The sequence below is a fragment of the Silene latifolia genome, chromosome X (assembly GCF_048544455.1).
Source record: "Silene latifolia isolate original U9 population chromosome X, ASM4854445v1, whole genome shotgun sequence".
In the NCBI taxonomy this organism is placed as follows: Eukaryota; Viridiplantae; Streptophyta; class Magnoliopsida; order Caryophyllales; family Caryophyllaceae; genus Silene; species Silene latifolia.
Genome location: NC_133537.1, coordinates 136,706,500 through 136,725,369, shown reverse-complemented (window position 1 = coordinate 136,725,369; position 18,870 = coordinate 136,706,500). Strand labels below are relative to the sequence as shown.

Genomic DNA, 18,870 nt, shown 5'->3' with positions numbered 1-18,870 from the left:
AAACACTTGGTATGCAAACAACAACAATATGAGAGGAAATTTGGTATAATCCTACAAGTTCAGCCTTTTCTCAAAGTATGACTCTTTTCTCTCTAAGTTCATTTACCCAACAACAAACCTCAAACAAATGATTACCACTATCTAAGCCAACAATGATAATCCTACTTAAACTACAAATTCTAACATTAAACCATGTAGGAATTGTAGCAAAGAGCATGAAGAGCAAAACCAAGAGGAAAGTAAATGGGATATCACAAGAGTATGTCTCAGCCAAAAAACCCAATGATATATTCAATTTCTACTCACAAAGGTTGATACTTTAAACCAAGATAACAACAATATGAGTTGCTTCAACCAAACATCATAAAAGTAAGAAACTTTGCAACATTCAAGCAATAGATGAGTGTTATAGAGGCAAGGGTAATTACTTCTCACAACAAAACATTCATCATGACATTCAGACATAGAAATTGAAATAAATGAAAGAGTAGAGATTAAAGAGTCAATACAATGATAAAGATGAAAGCTTGAAATGGATTACACCAAGTAGTGGAAGATTAGCCTTCCATAGTCTTCATAAAACCCAAATAACAAAGAAAGATTACAACTTGTGTAGAAAAAGTCTTCAAAAATGTTACAAGATTCAAACCCTAATTATGAGAGTATATGAGATTAGATGATGTTCTAAGATGTCCTCGAGGTCTTCAAATCCTGGGTATATATATGGCTTCACATTAACCTATAAATATCCTCACTTAAGAAGCCCAAATGCGGATTAGAAAGCCTCGTAAAACAGAGTTGCGCAGGCTGCGCTGGATTTCCTCTTGCCTGCACAATCGGGCGCAGCTGCGCTGACCATTTGCGCAGGCTACGCCTAAGCTCGCATTTGGAATCCTTAATTCTTTTGCTTTTTGACCTCTTCAATTGTTCTGAATTCTTCTCATCTTCACTCTTTACTTCTCCCAGCTAGATAGTTGGCCAAATGTGAGGTGCTTGCGCCATGTCTTGATCGTGGAAAGGTTCTCCTCAACCCTCGGTGTTGAACCATATAGAATATATGTCTATGTTTTGATGATGTCAAGAGTGCTTTATATTTTATATACTCGTTTCGCGTAATTGTTTGTTTAGTCTTTTAGATTGGACTTACTAATCGCAAGCATTAAGGAATTATGATGGAAGTATGATGCGTTTATATCATGATCAAGCCCTCAATCACGGATCAAGATATTACAAGATAGTGAAAGAATTATTCAAGCATTCATGAGAAGACGAAGATCGTTTAAAGATTGATCACGCTTGAATGATGAAGTAGCCTACACTCGAAGATCTCCTAAGAAGATTATAATAGTGTAGGTGATTATCTCGTAATGGTAACGTTAGAGTGTGCTTCTTAAATTGGTAAACTTATAGCTTCACAGCCATAACATTACTTATATAAGAGCTCAATGTTATAGCAGAGCTATAACATTGAGATGTGAAGTTTATCAAACACACGACAAAATAGTTTTTAAATTATTTTTGGAAAACCGTTTTAAATGTTTTAGTAAAAGTATTTATTTTACAAGGGAGCTTATTTTAATATTGAGTATGGTTTTACTATGAGCTTATAATTAGTAATTATGATTGAATCGACTTATGAGTTGAGGCATCTTGGTAATTAGGGTTTCTAGTTTCTACATACTCTAAAAAACCCTAAACCTAATTTATCTTACCTAGGGTTTTCGTGAAAGAGGATTGGGCTTATGAGTCGTTTCTTTCTCATACACGGTTCCTCTTTGTACAAGTTAGGGTTTTATGTAAATCTTTATAATATTTGATTAGAGATTTAATATCTCTTTTATATTATTTTGATTTATTTTTTCCTAACTTGTAAGATATTATTTTTACAAAGATAGAAGGAAAAGATTGAGTAAATCTTTAAAATAATATTTGATTAGAGATTTGTTATCTCTTTATTATTTAAGTTATTCCTTTCTATCTTATAAAAATTTTAGGGATGAATAGTGCTGCGTGAACAGTGCCGTGAATAGTGCTGTGAATAATAAAACGTGAATAGAAATTTCTTTCTTGCACGTTAAGCCTTTGCTTGGATAAGGGTTAAGGTATTAGGATAAAGTTTGATAGAGATTTTTTATCTCCTTATATTATCTTTCCTAATCTCCAAGATATTGGTGAGTTGTTAAGATAGGAAGATATTATTTATTAAGGCAAGTCTTGGAGAAGAATTAAAGAAGATTTAACCTAATTCTTTCTTGCTTTACAGGACTTCTACACGGCACTTAGGGTTTTTAATAAACCGAAACCCTTGCTTCTGTTTTACTATAAATACTCTATACTTTACATCATTAAAAGCTAAGACCTTTGAGCATAACTTTCATATATTTTCAAAAAGCAAAAACCGTGTTTTAGAGCAAAAACCGTTTTGATATTTTTCGAAAAAGGTCGTGTGATTTATAAACTTGTGCATTCGTTCTTATTATTATCGTTACAAGATTATAGTGCTTTAATTGAATTCTTACTCGTTCATTAACGTGAACAAACTAGTAGAATCATTAAGTGCTTTCTTATTAACGTAAGTTACTCACTCGAGTATTTAACGGAACTCATTGAGTTACAGCTAGAGTTAGTTGTACGAGTTGAGTTAGTAAATTTGTAATCCGTAAAAAGGTACTAAATTTATTAATCAAGAATAGTGGACGTAGGTTTCGATTTGTGAAACTGAACCACTTCAAAAACCGTGTGTCTCCTTCTCTTTCGTTCGCTTGTTTACTTTGTTCATACTTGATCATTAGTTAATTAGTTAAAGTTTAATCAATAAATTTTAAATAATTAATTATATTCATACAATCAAAAACGTTTTAAAAAGTTTTAAATCCTCAATTCACCCCCCCCCCCCCCTCTTGAGTATTTTGGATCGATAGACTCTTCAATTGGTATCAGAGCCTCGTCCTCTTGATTGCATAACCGCAAAGAGGCTGATCTATCTTTTTCTTATTTATCTTATCGTTTTATATTCCGCTGCCTATCACGTGATAAATGGATTCCAAATACCTCAAGTGTCCAGTCTTTGAGGGGAAGAATTACGGGTTATGGAAAAACATGATGACTCACTATGTGAAAGGTCATGATTGGGAGTGAAGGAGGATTATCCAAAACGGACCGCACAAAATTCTAGTCGCATCCGCGGAAGGCACTACCTATGAGAAGAAGGAAGACGACTATGTTGAGGCCGACTACAAGAAAGTCGAAAAGAACTCGAAAGCAATAAGTCTATTGCAAAACGTCATGACCTCTACAGAGTTTAATCGGTTCTCTTCGTGTTCAACGGCCAAGGAGATATGGGATGGGATTGAACTAGCTTATGAAGGTACTTCCATTGTTAGGAAGCACCGTATAGATTTGCTAATGTAAAAATATGAGCTTTTCATAATGGAGCCTAATGAGTCGTTGGATAGTATGTCTGCAAGGTTTTCAAGCATTATAAACGAACTGAAAAACCTAGGTAGGAATTTCAGTACCGAGGACATTGCGAGGAAAGTTCTTAGGAGCCTGACTAAAAAGTGGCCTGCCAAAGTCACAACAATGGAGGAATCACGAGATCTTGAAAACCTATCCTACCAAGAACTCATTGGTGCTCTCATGGCCCATGAAATAACTCTTAACAAAGATGATGCTGAACCAAGCAGAAATAAGAGTATGGCCTTAAAAAGCGAAGATGTTGAATCTGACATAGAGGATGAAACCGTCTTGTTTGCACGCCGTTTCAAAAATAGAATCTTTCGAAACAAACAAGCAAAATCATCCGACAACAACAACAACAACAACAAGCCGTCCAACAAGAAAGTTACAGAATCAAAGTCATCATTTGCAAACAGAGGTTGCTTCAAGTGTGGAGAATCCGATCACATGATCAAGGATTGTCCAACATGAGAGAAGATCAAGGACAAGGCAAAACGCGAGAAGACAAAAAAAGAGTTCAAACAAGTAATGATGGCTTCATGCTGGGGAGATCTTGACTCAGAAGATGATGAAGGATCCGAAGATGACGAAGTAGCCAACCTTTTTCTCAGCAGCGTTAGTCTTGACCTAATCTCCGACAGCGACGATGAAAGCACCAATTCTCATTCAGACTATTGCCTTCTTGGAGAATCAGACGAAGATGATGATGAAGAGGTAAGTTATCTTGAACTCAAAAAACGTGTTAAGAAATTGTCTAAAAGTGCCTTGATAGAATAACTTGAGCAATCCCTAGATAAATGTCACGAACAGGACTTGGAATTGAAAGATCTGAAGGAACAGATTCTTGATATTGCAGAGGAGAATCATACTCTAAAGGCCAATGCTAAGAAGTTGAAATCTAAAGTTATAGCTGATAAAGCTACAACATTAGATTCTGCAATGGCTGAAAAGAAGAAATTAGAGTCCAAGGTTATAGCTAATGAAGCTATAACTTCAGACCTAAAGCTTAATATTAAGCACCTTCAAGCCAAAGTTATAGCTAATGAAGCTATAACTTTAGAACTTAGAAAAGCCAAAGAACTTTTAGAGACTAAGGTCACATCTAATGAAGCAGTGATCTTAGAACAAAAGAAAGAGATAGATTCCCTCACAAAACAATTAAAGGAATCTAAAACCGACATGATCAATGTTAAGAAACAACATTCAGACGTTGTACTCATTCTTAACAAAAGATTCCAAGACTTCCGTGATAATTTTAAGAAGGATAATGATGTAGATCACACGAAATGTCAAGAAGAAATCAAAACCCTAAAAGACTTACTCTTACATGCTAGGAAAGTCCATGATAAGTGGGAAGGTAGCACAAAGTCCTAAACTTCCTAACCGAACAATCTGACAATAATATGAAGATGGGTTTAGGACATGAGTGCTACAGCCGTAGAGATCACTCTAAATATAAATCAACACCTTCGGATTTTGATTTCAGAAAAAGGAAATATGTTGCTCTTCCTGAATATTTGATTTGTAATTACTGCGGTCATACGGGTCACATCCAAAACAATTGTGTCAAAAAGGCTCATAATATACGGAAAAATACCGACCATGTTAAAACGGTTGACACATCAGTCGAGGACGAAAAATCCCACACAAAGGAACCCAACGAAGAAAGGAATAACAACTTTCGTTGGTTCTATAACATGGCTTTTGAGTACACTAAGAAACCCAGCACTTCACAAACTCCTTATTAACCCAAACAAAGTAAACCTAATCACAAGAAGAATAGTTATGTTAGACCTAGAGACATTCCTAGACCACGAGAAATCTCTAAACATAGAGCTCCTCCTAAACAAAACTACCCAAGGTTTAGAAAAACGATCTTTAGACAAGTATGGGTAAGAAAGGATTTGGTATATAGAGTAACTAATCATAAGGGACCTAACCTAGCTTGGGTACCTAAAACCTGTATCTAATCCTTTCTGCAGGTAGTAGTGAAAGAAAAAAATCAATGGTATTTTGACAGTGGATGCTCAAGACACATGACTGGAGATAGAAATTTGTTTCTTTCACTCAAGCCTTTCAATGGAGGAAGGTGACGTTCGGAGACAACAAGAAGGGTAAAGTGATTGGTGTGGGCAAAGTTGGAATCTCTAAGTCACACGCAATCAGCGATGTCTATTTAGTGGATGGTCTCAAGCATAATCTGCTTAGCATATCTCAACTATGCGACAAAGGTAACAAAGGTGTTTTTCATACTGATGGTTGCCGCATTATAATCAAAGGTACAAGAAATGTTATTCATGAAGGCCATAGGAAAAGGAATGTGTATATTGTAGATTTAAATGATGTGCCTACTAACTCTTTTACGTGTATGAAAGTTACTCTTGATGATCCCTGTTTGTGGCACAAACGGTTCGGCCACATTAGCTCACTAACATTGAACAAACTCAAGAAGTGGGACTTGGTTGAAGGGCTACCTAAGATCAAGTTCGACCAAGAAAATATGTGTGACACGTGTGCTAGGTGCAAACAAGTGAGATCATCTTTCAAACCGAAAAGGGTAGTAAGCACAAATCAAGCTTTGGAGTTGGTACACATGGATCTATGTGGTCCTATGAAGGTAAGGAGAAGAGGTGGATCCAGGTATGTCTTTGTCCTTGTAGATGACTACTCAAGGTATGTATGGCCTATCTTTCTTCATTCAAAAGATGAGACTTTTGATGAATTTGATTGTCTTATGAAACTTGTTCAAAATAAATATAAGACTAATCTTGTATCTATTCGTACGGATCATGGAACTGAATTTGATAATCAAGCCTTTATAGAATATTGTAGAGTTAATAATGTAGGACATAACTTTTCTGCACTAAGAACTCCTCAACAAAACGGTGTCATTGAACGTATGAATAGAACACTAGAAGATATGGCTCGTACAATGCTTTTATGTAGTGGTCTACCTCGTAACTTTTGGGCTGAAGCCATTAGTACTTCTTGTTACATCCATAATCATGCTATGATAAGACCTATCCTTAAGAAAACCCCTTATGAACTCCTAAGAGGTCGCAAACCTAATATCACCCATCTTCGTTGCTTTGGGAGTAAATGTTTTGTTCATAATAATGGTAAAAATAGGTTAAGCAAATTTGACCCTAGGAGTGATGAGGCGATTTTCATAGGATATTCGGATCATAGCAAGGCTTACAAAGTCTTCAACAAAAGAACACTTTGTATTGAAGAAAGTATTCACGTTATTTTTAATGAAGATAATGTATTTGATAAGCCATTACAGGATGAGGAAGAAGACTTGGACGAACCTGACTTTCGTCTTTCTAGAGACAAACCCCCGGAATTAGAATTAGAGGATAATGAGATTGAAGGGATAAATGATGAACTTGATCATTCTTCTAAAGATAAAAAGGAGAAAACCAAAGTTATAGTTGATGATACTATAACATTGTCTCAAAATAAGGATTCCCAATCCAATGTTATAGGTGATGTTACTATAACATTGAATCCAAATCAAGGTATAGAGTCCGAAGTTATAAACGACTCTACTACAACACCTGGATTGGATTCAGGGGGAACTTCCTCCAATTCTGAGCCAAATGAAGTTGGGTCAAGTTCAAATAATGATGAAGAGCCGAGTACCTCAACTAAATGGAAATATAAGAGCTCACATCCTATGGATAATATTCTTGGCAATGTTAAAAAAGGAGTTCAAACAAGATGATCCTTGAACAACTTCTACTCGTTCTATTCATTCTTATCTATGATCGAACCAACAAATATCAAAGAAGCTCTTGCAGAATCAGATTGGGTTATAGCTATGCAAGAAGAGCTTCAACATTTCGAACGGAACCAAGTTGCTCGTCTTGAAGCTATTAGACATCTAATAGCATTCGCAGCACATAAAGGTATGCATCTTTTTCAAATGGACGTCAAGACAGCATTTTTAAATGGGTATCTACAGGAAGAAGTCTTCGTAGAACAACCCCTTGGATTTAAGGATAGCAAACTTGAGAACCATGTCTTCAAATTAGATAAGGCTCTCTACGGATTAAAGCAAGCACCAAGGGCCTGGTATGACATATTGTCAAAATATCTACTTGACAGTGGATTTAAGAGAGGATCTGTCGATAAAACCCTATTCCTAAAATCCGAGGGTACTCACCTTTTGGTTATTCAAATCTACGTCGACGATATTATTTTTGGATCTACCAACCGCGGTCTATGCAAGTATTTTTCCGAGTTGATGACTTCCTAGTTCGAGATGAGTATGATGGGAGAATTGAAATTCTTCTTGGGTCTGCAAATTTAACAAACTCAGGAAGGCATCAAGATTCATCAACAGAAATACATTAAGGAGTTAATTCGAAAATTCAGAATGGAAAATTCACATGCTATGTCTACTCCAATGGTCGCAAACAAGAAATTAACTTTAGATGAAAACGGTAAGTCAGTTGATGAAACAACTTAGCGAGGTATGATTGGGTCATTGTTATATTTGACTGCAAGTAGACCAGATATCATGTTTAGCGTATGAATTTATGCGAGATATCAATCATCACCCAAAGAATTGCATATGACGGCCGTAAAAAGAATTTTACGTTATCTTATCGGCACGGCTAAACTTTATTTATGGGATCCGATGGAATGCAATTTCGACCTTGTCGGATATTCAGATGCCGATTACGCTGGATGTTCTCTAGACAGAAAAAGTACGTCAGGCGTTGCCACGTTCCTTGGACCTTGCATTATTACATGGGGTTCAAAGAAGCATAATTCAGTTGCCCTTTCAATAGCAGAAGCCGAATATATTGCAGCAGGACTAGTATGTACTCAACTATTATAGCTTAAGCAACAGTTATGTGATTATGGTGTTAATGTAGGTTGTATTCCTATTTTATGCGATAATACGAGTGCTATTATTATTTTTAAAAACCCCGCGCAGCACTCGCGTACCAAGCACATTGAAATTAGACACCATTTTATACGTGACCATGTTGAGAAAAGGAATATAAAACCCGAATTTTGTAGTACTGAAAAACAATGGGCAGACATTTTGATAAACCCTTTATCTAGAGAACGTTTTGAGACTTTACAGTTGGAAATTGGTTTAATCAGTGGCACCTAAACTATCATAATTATTTCCTAACCGTATGATTGACTAGTTAAGACGAGATTGTATGTCTGTGTCCGTATTTTCCGTTGCAAGTACACTCTTATACAGTATTTTATTATTTTATGAGAATATTCCGTTTGCTAGTCTATTATATTTTGTGTTGTATACAAACCATAACTCTTGTTTATCACTTATACATTCTAAGGTTTAGAGCATCATAAACCAATGACATTCATGATTGGTTTCATTTAGGATGCGAGTAATACTCCTTACATGACATGTAACATCAAATTGCATAAGCATGAAATTTGTCTCTTATTACCTGTATACACTCGGGTTTGTAGTGGTGACACATGTGGAGAGGTGACCCTTCCTTTACGTTTTACCTACTAACCTCACATTAGCCAAATTTGCCTTGTTTTGGCCTATTTATTCTACTAGATTCCATATGGCCTACCCTTGTCAAGCTAGTCTTGTTGGTAAGTTTGGAAGTCTTTTTGTGGTCAATTTTGTTGCTTTTGTGATAATTATATTGGAAGGAAGAAGAACAAGATGGAATGAAACAAAAAAAGGAGAAAAATATATAAAAAAAAAAGGAGAAAAATGATACTATAAAAGATGGAAAGGCAAAAATCTTTTATTACTCCTGTTCTTATTCATTTCCATATTACTTGAGGAGAAGTACTTAATTATGTAAGTGAGTTTGTGCCATACTTGGCATGGTGCATCATCTGTTATGTTGGGTTGGAAAGTGGAATATGGTTACTTTTGGTTGTGATCGGTGCTAGCTTGGCTTTTACCTCCACATATCCAAATTATTTTGCCCGTTCTTACACAATTACCTCACCTCACAATACTTTGTAAGTCCTCGACATGTGTTTTGGAACTCGATTGGTTGGAGTGTATATGTACGGTAGCTAGAGATATCTATCATGTTAGATTGCATGCATGCTTCTGTAGGTCGCAGTTAGGTGAGTGACTATTTTCCTTCTCTCCTACAAAAGCTATACTCAACTTGGTTTGTATTACACACATTATATGTAGGACTTCCTTATGTTGAAATCGTTCTTATGCTATAATATATGCTTTGGTTAATATGTATTTCTTGCCTCGGTTGATATCTGGTCGTGTTCCGTCGTGGGGTTTAGTTTTCAGTACTTGTCGTTAGGAGCACCTAGACCAAAACACAATTTATAACTTCACAAACAACTCTACAATTAGTAAAGAGGCAAGTAAAGGTCGGATCCCAAGGGACGGGAATTGAGATGAGATTTCTATTGCAACTAGCGGTGTCTAAGGGTGTCACAATTGGGGTTTGAAGTAGAAGATCACTAAACTAAATAGCAATGAAAGTAAACAAGCAAGATGAATAAAAAGGGGTGTAAACAATTGATAAAAGGCACTAGGGTGTCATGGGGTCATAGGGGATTCATGGGAATTGATCATACAAACATATTCTCAAGTTATAAGCAAGCAATTATTGTTGTGATGGATCGAGTTGGTTTATATCTTACAATCCTAGGAAAGTTTGGGTCCCGGAGCCGAATCGATTAGATTGTACAACACCTACAAGTCGACTTAATCTTCCCTACTCAACAATATGCATGGTCTAATGAGACTCGAGTTGGTTTATGTCTTACAAGTCTCTTTGAAAAGATAGGTGATGGGTAAAAAATGCAAGGATTCATAGGCTCACATTTCATCAAACATAACATGTGCATAAGTTGAGATCACAACAAGCAAGCAAATAAACTATGAAAGCATATTAATTTAAGCATGAATTATTCCCCATGTTGGTTTCCCCTAATTACCCATTAACACTAGCTAAGGAAACTACTCACTCATTATCATGTTGAACATGCTAGCAAAGTTGTCAATCATACCAACAAAGTGAAACATGATGAATAAATGAAGATAATTAACAATAATTAAAAAGGGATTAAGAGAATTATACCTACTAATGATTCCAATAATAAAGCAAAGAATAAAAGAAGTACTTGATGCTTGATTGGAAGGTTGTCAATCTCCCAATAATAACCCAAATAATCATCAATTACCCAAAATAAAGGATGAACAAGAGAGGTATTAAGGAAATAAAACTTGTATTAAAACTTGATTAAATGTTAATTACAAGATTAACTACACTAAAGATTGCTAAGAAGAACCTCCTCTTCTAATTAGACTAATGGGGTATTTATAGTGGGGATTAGGTACATAAATTAGGGTTTACTAAGAGCTTATATGACGATTAAGTTCTTGTTGAGGAAGCGCCGGTCTCTAGGGAGACTCCAGTCTCTAGAAAAAGATGTGCATCCTTCCTTGAAGCTTGTAGAAGATGAAATGGGACTGTCTGGGAATCCAGGCTTCTTTAGCACGGGACGGGCGGATTTGGCAGCTTCTGGACGGGCGTCCAGAAGGGAAAGACGGGCGTCTTTTGGTGTTTTTGCCCGGGCGTCTTCAGGGTAAGACGCTCGGATTGTGGGGTGGTGGACGAGCGTCTTCTAGGCAATCCGCACGGATTGTCAGGCAGTTTCTTTCCTTCTTCTTTTCTTCCTTTTTCTTCATAAAATCCTTGAGGATTTCCTCGGGGATGCAAGGATCTTTTCTCATCATTGCCCATCTACTATAGTATGTACAAAGGCCTTCTAATCTTGTCTCTCCTTGATGCTTGGTCATTAAATTCAATCAATTTAGCCTCATTTTGCCATGAAAATGCAAGGTTTGCACTCCTTTCCTACCAAGGACACAAAACCTCAAAGAATATGCAAAACAAAGAACTAAAGATAATAAATGACCCAAATATGCACTAAAAAGCATGGGAACAAGGCTAATTCGGGGACTAAATATGCTCTAATTATGGTCACATCAAATATCGCTAAACCGAACCTTTGCTCGTCCCGAGTAAAGAGGTGACGAAGACTAGGACCATTATTTAAACTAACCTAATAACATAGCCGATATGAGACAATTAGCGGGTCTCACTCCGCCCTTCAACTCACAACAAGACAACCATGAGGTAGGATGCCTTCTTGCAAGGCAAGGTGAGTCTTGCCAAAAGGGCGACACATCCAAACATTAAGCACACAAAATCAAGTAATGGATGCATCTACAAAAGAATAGCCACTTTCCTCATCTAAGTGGTGGAAATTATCTACAAGGGAAACAATTCAAGGGTACACACTCCTTCATAGATACAATTTCTTTAAACTACTAAGCCTAGATGGATACCAATAAATCACCTCCAAGTTGTGTCAAGCTAGGGTACCTTTGTCCTCAATCGTTAAATGCTTTTGTCAAGAATACACTCCCTATGGTGTTAGAAACACTGGATTATCACGAAATTCCCCCTGTTGCCTAGACAAGAAGAAGGGTCATCCCCTCTCTACCATGCAAAAAAATGGATACGATGGATAAAGGGATCGATAGTATTTGAGTTTCACTTTGGGAGTTTGCTTTTGTTTTTGTTTTTCCCCCCAATTTCTTGTGGCATATAACATTTGAGAACACTTTCTTGCCATTTCTTTTTTTATTTTTGGCATTTCGACACTTGACAACTTTCAATTTTTCTTTGCATTTCTTTCGAACATTTTCAAAGTCACCCCATATGTAGTGAGGGTGCCTTATATTTGAAGCTTTAGGAGTTCTATTTTTGCTCCTCTTTTCATTTGATGCATTTTGCAAACTTTCTTTCACTTTTCATTTCATTGAACTCAAATCAATTTCTTTTTGTGCCCATTCCCTTTGATGACAAAAATGTGGTAGAACATAGATGATGGATGGATGCATGGTTTCAAGGGCCACCTTGGAATAAACGGTAGCCAAGGAGTTATCACACCACAAGGTACTCTTGACTAGGCCTTAATCCATGGGTCAAAGGATACTAGCATGACACATCCTAGGGTGTTTTACAAGTATTCTAACAAGGAAAGTCTTAAGAAGAAAAAGCATCTACTAGGGCCTTATATACACTTGTCAAGCTTCCCAAGTAGACGGTTTCGCAAAATTTTTCTAACATGAAAACTACATGCCATGATGCAACTAGCATATAAACATCCTAATGCAAATGATTCTACCAACTAATATGACATATAAACTAAATGCAAGTCCTAAGTTCACATTGTTATACCGCATCAATCAAAATAAAGCCACATAGTCATTAACATAAAGAGGAAAAAGGAGATTGGAAAGATCATACCATACGGTCTTCAATATCCTCATGTCTCGGATGTGGCGTAGTCATCAATCAATGTGAACAAGGATAAAACAAACATAATATATACAACAATATATACATGACTACACTACAAAGGAAATGAACTTGTTTTTGGATTTTCAAATTTTTCAAATTTTTGTGGTTTTTCGAAATTTTTTGGATTTTTTTGGATTTTTGAATAAAAGCCAAGTTAGAATTCCCCATCCCCACACTAATATGGGCATTGTCCTCAATGGCCAAAATGATGGGAAATCATGCAAACATGATGCATGAATTCTACACTAAATGCAAGCTATACTAATCTACACTACATGATGCATGGGTTTTTGTTTATGACGGAGAGCGTAATTTAGATTACCTCTCGTTGCGTATGCATGTACTTCCCCAAACCGAGATAGACATTATTTCTAATGTCCTAAAGTTGGGGTAGTTCATGCACACAAGATGCAATGCATGAAACTAAATTTGTGATTTTGGATTTTCAAAAGTGGGAACAATGAAATAAGAACACCTCAATGGGGGCGAGGTGTTAGTGCTCTATGTTGCTAGGACTCTCCAACCATGATCAAGATAAAATAAATAAAACAAAGAAAGAAGTAGACAAACCTCAAGAGGGTAGGAGCCTCAAAAGCTTTCTAGTCTTCCATCATATCATCATTGTCATCATCTTCCTCAATAGAAGTGGACTCATCAACACTTCCCTCTTCACTTCCTTGCTCACCTCCTTCATCATCTTCTTCTTCATCATTAGCCTCTTCCTCTATGCTTACATCAACAACCTCATCACCGACAACCTCATCGTCACCCAGAATCTCACCCCTAGATGCACTTGGAAAGAAGACTTCCCTATCCGCCCAACTAGGCAAAGGACATGAAGGATCAAGTAGTCCTTGCCTAGCTAAATGAAGGAGGAGTGGATATTGGGCTAAGTATGCATCTTCCCGATCCTTAAAAGCTTGTTTGTGCATCTCTTGCATAAGTAGAGTCATGTAGTCATTGCTTGCTTTAACACCTTTGGGTTTGAACTCTTGATACTTGAATGGATAGGGTGGTCTGACAATGGAGGAGGAGGGCATTTCAATTTCACCCCTTTGTTGACGGATGATGTATTCGGCTTCTTTTGAGAGGGGAAGAAGGTAGTTGGTTCGATGGACACTCAAACGGCATATCTTGGAAGGCAAAGTAAAAGATCTAGCCTCATTGGTGAGCCACCCATATTTGGTGTCAAAAGGGTTATGAGTGACCCACTTGTACTTGTTAATCATGGCATCCATGTCAATGAGATGACCCCCCTTTTTCGCCACATACTTGCTATCCTTGTTGAAATTCGGATCAAAGTACTTAGCCAAAAGAGTGACTAGACCTCCATTTACAATAAAAGTGGTGCCTTGCTTTCCACAATCAACATTTAGCCATCTTTCCACCAAAAGCCTTAGAGAATTGTAAGGCTTGGTGAATTCCCTTCCAATATTTAAGGCCGACTCAAGTAGAACATAATCGAGCTTGGTAAAGTGGTTAGTGTCTTTTCTTGCAATGATAGTATTCCCGATGACCTTGTGCCACACTCTAATGCCCGGATGGTGGACTAATAGAGCGCGGCTAGCATGATAGTTCTCAAATTTCCTCCCGGAAATCGCCTCCCATAGAGGAGCGGGGTCATACTTTTCGGGATTCTTGTAATAACTAGGTGAATCACTAAGACCCAATACTTTACCCAATTCATCAAAGGTGATGCGCCTACTCACATTAGCAAGGCAGAACTCGATGTTTTCTCTAGTCTCTACCTTAGTAACTTTCAAAGAACTCAAGAATTCTAAGGTAAGGGAGGGGTATGTCAATTCTCTTGTAGCAAACAATTTTCCCAACCCCATGGCTTCAAAGAAGGCTTTTGTTTGTTCAAAGACACCCAATTTGTTCAAGGCATCTTCACATATGAATTTGGTGGGTAGAAAGGATTTTCTAGCATACTTGGCAAATGTATCCCTATGGGAGTTAGAATTGAAAATTACCTCCGGATAGTTTGATAATTGAGCAATTTCCGGAGTTGTTGATGGTGTTGCTTCCTAGGGAGGATTTTGTTGTTGAACTTCCAAGTTTGAACTAGCTACCACCATAGCCAATGAGGCTTTCTTTGCTTGAAGACATTTTTGTCTTGTTGAGAGTGCCTTTGCCTTAGGTGCCTTTGTTGATCCTTTTGTCCTTGCCATTGATGATTTAACCAAGAAAAGAGTGAAAATCTTCAATTTCCAAGTATACCCAAATCGATTTTAAGATGAAAGGCTTTGCATTTATAATTTCAAAAATCGACTCAAAGGTTGAAGATTTTGGTGCTTGGTTTGATTTTTGTTGGAAGATGAGTGATTAATTGTTGTTAAAAGGAAGTTTGGATTTGATTTTGTTGAATTTGGTTGAGGAAATCTTGTTTTGGTGATGGAGAGGATGAGGGTTTTGAGTTTTGGGGTTTATGGGTAGTGTTTTGAATGAAGGAATGAAGAAATGAATGTGGGAGGGGTATTTAAAATACCCGAAAATTTCAAAAACTGCAGGGGAAGACGGGCGTCTTTCCTTCGGGACGCTCGGATTCTGCCTTTTTTTGGTTCAGGATTCTCGCCTAAAGACGGGCGTCTTTCAGCAAGGACGCTCGGATTCTTTGATTGCAGGACGAGCGTCTTCTACTGAAGGCGGGCGGATTCTCAGACAGTGAGCTTTCTTGTTTTACACTGGTAAAAAGACGGGCGTCTTTCCTTCCTAGACGGGCGGATTTCTGAAGACGAGCGTCTTCTCTACCAGGACGCTCGGATTCTTCGACAGTCCCAAAATTTCAAATTTTCAGCTTAGACGGACGGGCGGATTTTACAAAGACGGGCGTCTTTACTGAAGACGAACGGATTCCCATAAAGACGCTCGGATTCTCCCTGTTTTACCCGGATTCAGTTCCATCCGTGCACTTGCATATCCCTTGTCATTTTTCATTCTTCAAATCCCGTGTTCTTCATTGTAGGGGCACTACTAAGGCATGAGTAGCCTAGGCAATTGCTATCCCCACACTAAGCTAAAGCACTACACATCAATTGAATCATTAGTCCCTCCCTCACTTCTCTCAAAAATGATAATTATCTTGATCAAAGCATAAAAATCCAAAAATGACAAAAATGCAATGTAAGAATTAAAATGCGAGTTATGGAGTTAGAAATATTTTCAAATGGTGGTTTAGGGAGGACTCCACCAAACTCTCATCCTTAGTGAGATGTCATGGGGGCATGTCCAAGGTGTTGTTGATGTTGCTCAACACCTTGAAAAAGTGGTCAAAAGCTTGTTCATTATCATGATAAAGATCTTCAATAGACCTTTGCCCTTGTTGTGCTTCATGTCAGTCTTTGTCGATAGCATTACCAATATAGGGATTGAAAATCCCTTCAAACTCATCGTCCCAAAGACCACAAACTCCATCTACTTGATCACTAAAGATCTCTTGAGTTGATAGAGACAACTCTCCCACTTTCTTGTCTTGGCCAATGAGGCCATCCTCTTCATTGCTTGACTTTGGTGAGCTTTTCAAGTTCTCTTTGTTACAATTCACTTGTTCTTTGAATGGATCATCTTCAATTTTCTTCTTCCATTAGATTTCCGACTTCTTCCTATTATCCTTCCGGCTATAATGATCAATCATAAAACATGGTTCATGCAAACGGGGAGCTCTCATGGTCTTGTCAAGATTGAAAGTTATGCTCTCATCTCCCACTTCTAGAGTGAGCTCTCCATGCTTCACATCAATCACCACACCTGCGGTGTATAAGAAAGGTCTTCCTAGAATGATTGGAATGTTGGAATCTTCTTCCATGTCAACAATGACAAAGTCCACTGGGATGAAAAATTTCCCAACTCTTACGGGAACATCTTCCCATATCCCTAATGGTGTCTTCGTCGATATATCGGCCATTTGGAGTGTGATATTGGTGCATTTAAGCTCTCCCATCCCTAACCTTTTACTCACCGAGTACGGCATAACACTCACACTAGCCCCTAGATCACATAAGGCTTTGTTGATCGTGGTGTCGCCAATGGTACACGGTATTGAGAAGCTTCCCGAATCTTTGAGTTTTGGAGGTGAACTCCCTTGAAGTATTGCACTACTCACCTTAGTGAAGGCGATAGTCTCAAGCTTCCGGATTGACTTCTTCTTTGTGAGGATGTCTTTCATGTATTTTGCATAGGCCGGCACGTGAGATTAATTCCGTGAAAGGAATCGAGACTTCCAAATTCTTCACAATTTCCATAAATTTTCCAAGTTGGTCATCAAATTTGGGCTTGGCTTGACGACTTGGAAAAGAAAGTCTAATCACAATGGGCTCCTTCTCCTTGACCTTGTCTTCATTTTTCTTTGAGATTTCTCCTTTTGATGGTTCTCCATCCTTGGAGTTTTGCACAATTTCTTATTTGTCACTAGCTTCCACAACTTCATCCTCAACTTGCTTCTTCGGTGCTTCATACCTTGTACCACTCCTCAAGTGAATGGCACTAACCGTTTCATGTCTTGGGGGATTACTTTGAGGTGGTAATTGCCCCTTTTGTCTTTGTGAGGTTGAAGATGCTAGTTGAGTTAATTGGGTTTCCAACATTTTGGTGTGAGCTAGGATGTTGTTGATGGTGATTTCCTTTGCTTGACTATCTTTTTGTATTTGAGTGAAAAACTCTTGTTGATTCTTTTGCATTTGGAGGACCGCTTTTTGAACATCAAAACCTTGGTCATTTTGTTGATTGTATGGAGTTTGATTTTGGTAACCTTGGTATTGGTTGTAAAAGGGTCTTTGATTTTGGTTTCTCATGGGAGGTGGGGTGTATGTTGGTTGAGGGTTTTGAACATTTTGGCTTTTGTATGAGAGATTTGGATGGAATTTGGTGTTTTCATTGTAATAGTTTGAATACGGGGTACCACTCTTGTATGCTTGGAAAGTATTCACTTGTTCATTTGTTCCCCTACATTCACTTGTTCATTTGTTCCCCTACATTCACTTTGGTCATGTCCCAAAGTTCCACAATTCTCACATATCCCACTTGGGATTGATGAAGATGCCGTCATGGCATTAACATGATGCTTTGGTGATTTTGAGGCTTCTTCAAGTCTAGCCATAGCTTTTTCAAACTTCAAATTGATTGTATCAATGTGAGCACTAAGTTGAGCACCCAATTGAGTAATGGAGTCCACTTCATGCTTTCCTCCTCTAGTAGCCTTGCAAGGTCTACTATATTGTGAGTTATGGACCGCCATTTCCTCAATTTTGTTCCAAGTTTGATTGTCATCAACTTCGGTGAACATTCCATTTGATCCCATGTTGAGAATGTTCCTTGAATCTTCATAAAGACCGTTCCAAAATTGTTGTACCAAGAACCACTGGCTGAGTCCATGATGAAGACATGAGCGACAAATTCCCTTGAATCGCTCCCAAGCTTCATACAAAGATTCTTCATCTCTTTGCTTAAAGCCCGTAATTTGAGCTCTTAGCATGTTAGTCTTTTACAGTGGATAGAACTTTTTGTAGAAAGCTAGAGCCACCTTTTTCCAAGAATCAATTCCGAGAGTAGCCTTATCAAGGCCTTTCAACCATTGTTTCGCGGTGCCAATTAGAGAAAAAGGAAATAAGACCCATCGAATTTGGTCTTGAGTTACACCGGTTTGAGAGATCGCATCACAATAGTCACAAAAAGTCTCCACATGAGAATGAGGGTCTTCACTAGGCATCTCCCCAAATTGGCTTCTTTCGACTAATTGGATAAATGCGGATTTGGCAATAAAGTTTCCGGTTAAGTGTTGTGGTGTGGGAGTACCATTGGGTAGGTTCTCCTCGGTGGGTACGGAATGTGATGAAAACTTAGGCATTGTGGGTTGATTTTGTGTTGGATTTTGTGTTGGGTTATCCTCACCTTCTCTTGCAAAAGGGTTGATGAACTCAATAGTATTTGGTTGATTATCTACAACCTCACCAATACCTCTCAAAGTTCTCCTAGCAAGTCTTCTATTGGTTGTCAAAGTCCTTTCAATTTCGTGATCAAAGGGTAACAAGTTACCTTGTGATCTTCT

At 37.8% G+C, this 18,870-nt stretch overlaps 1 non-coding gene across 1 annotated transcript; it reads left to right on the top strand.

Moving 5' to 3' along the window:
• Positions 1–18,190: 18,190 nt before the first annotated feature.
• Positions 18,191–18,297, top strand: LOC141624235 (small nucleolar RNA R71). Its single transcript, XR_012534045.1, has one exon. It is a non-coding gene; the product is annotated as a small nucleolar RNA R71 (small nucleolar RNA).
• The last annotated feature ends 573 nt before the right edge of the window (positions 18,298–18,870 follow it).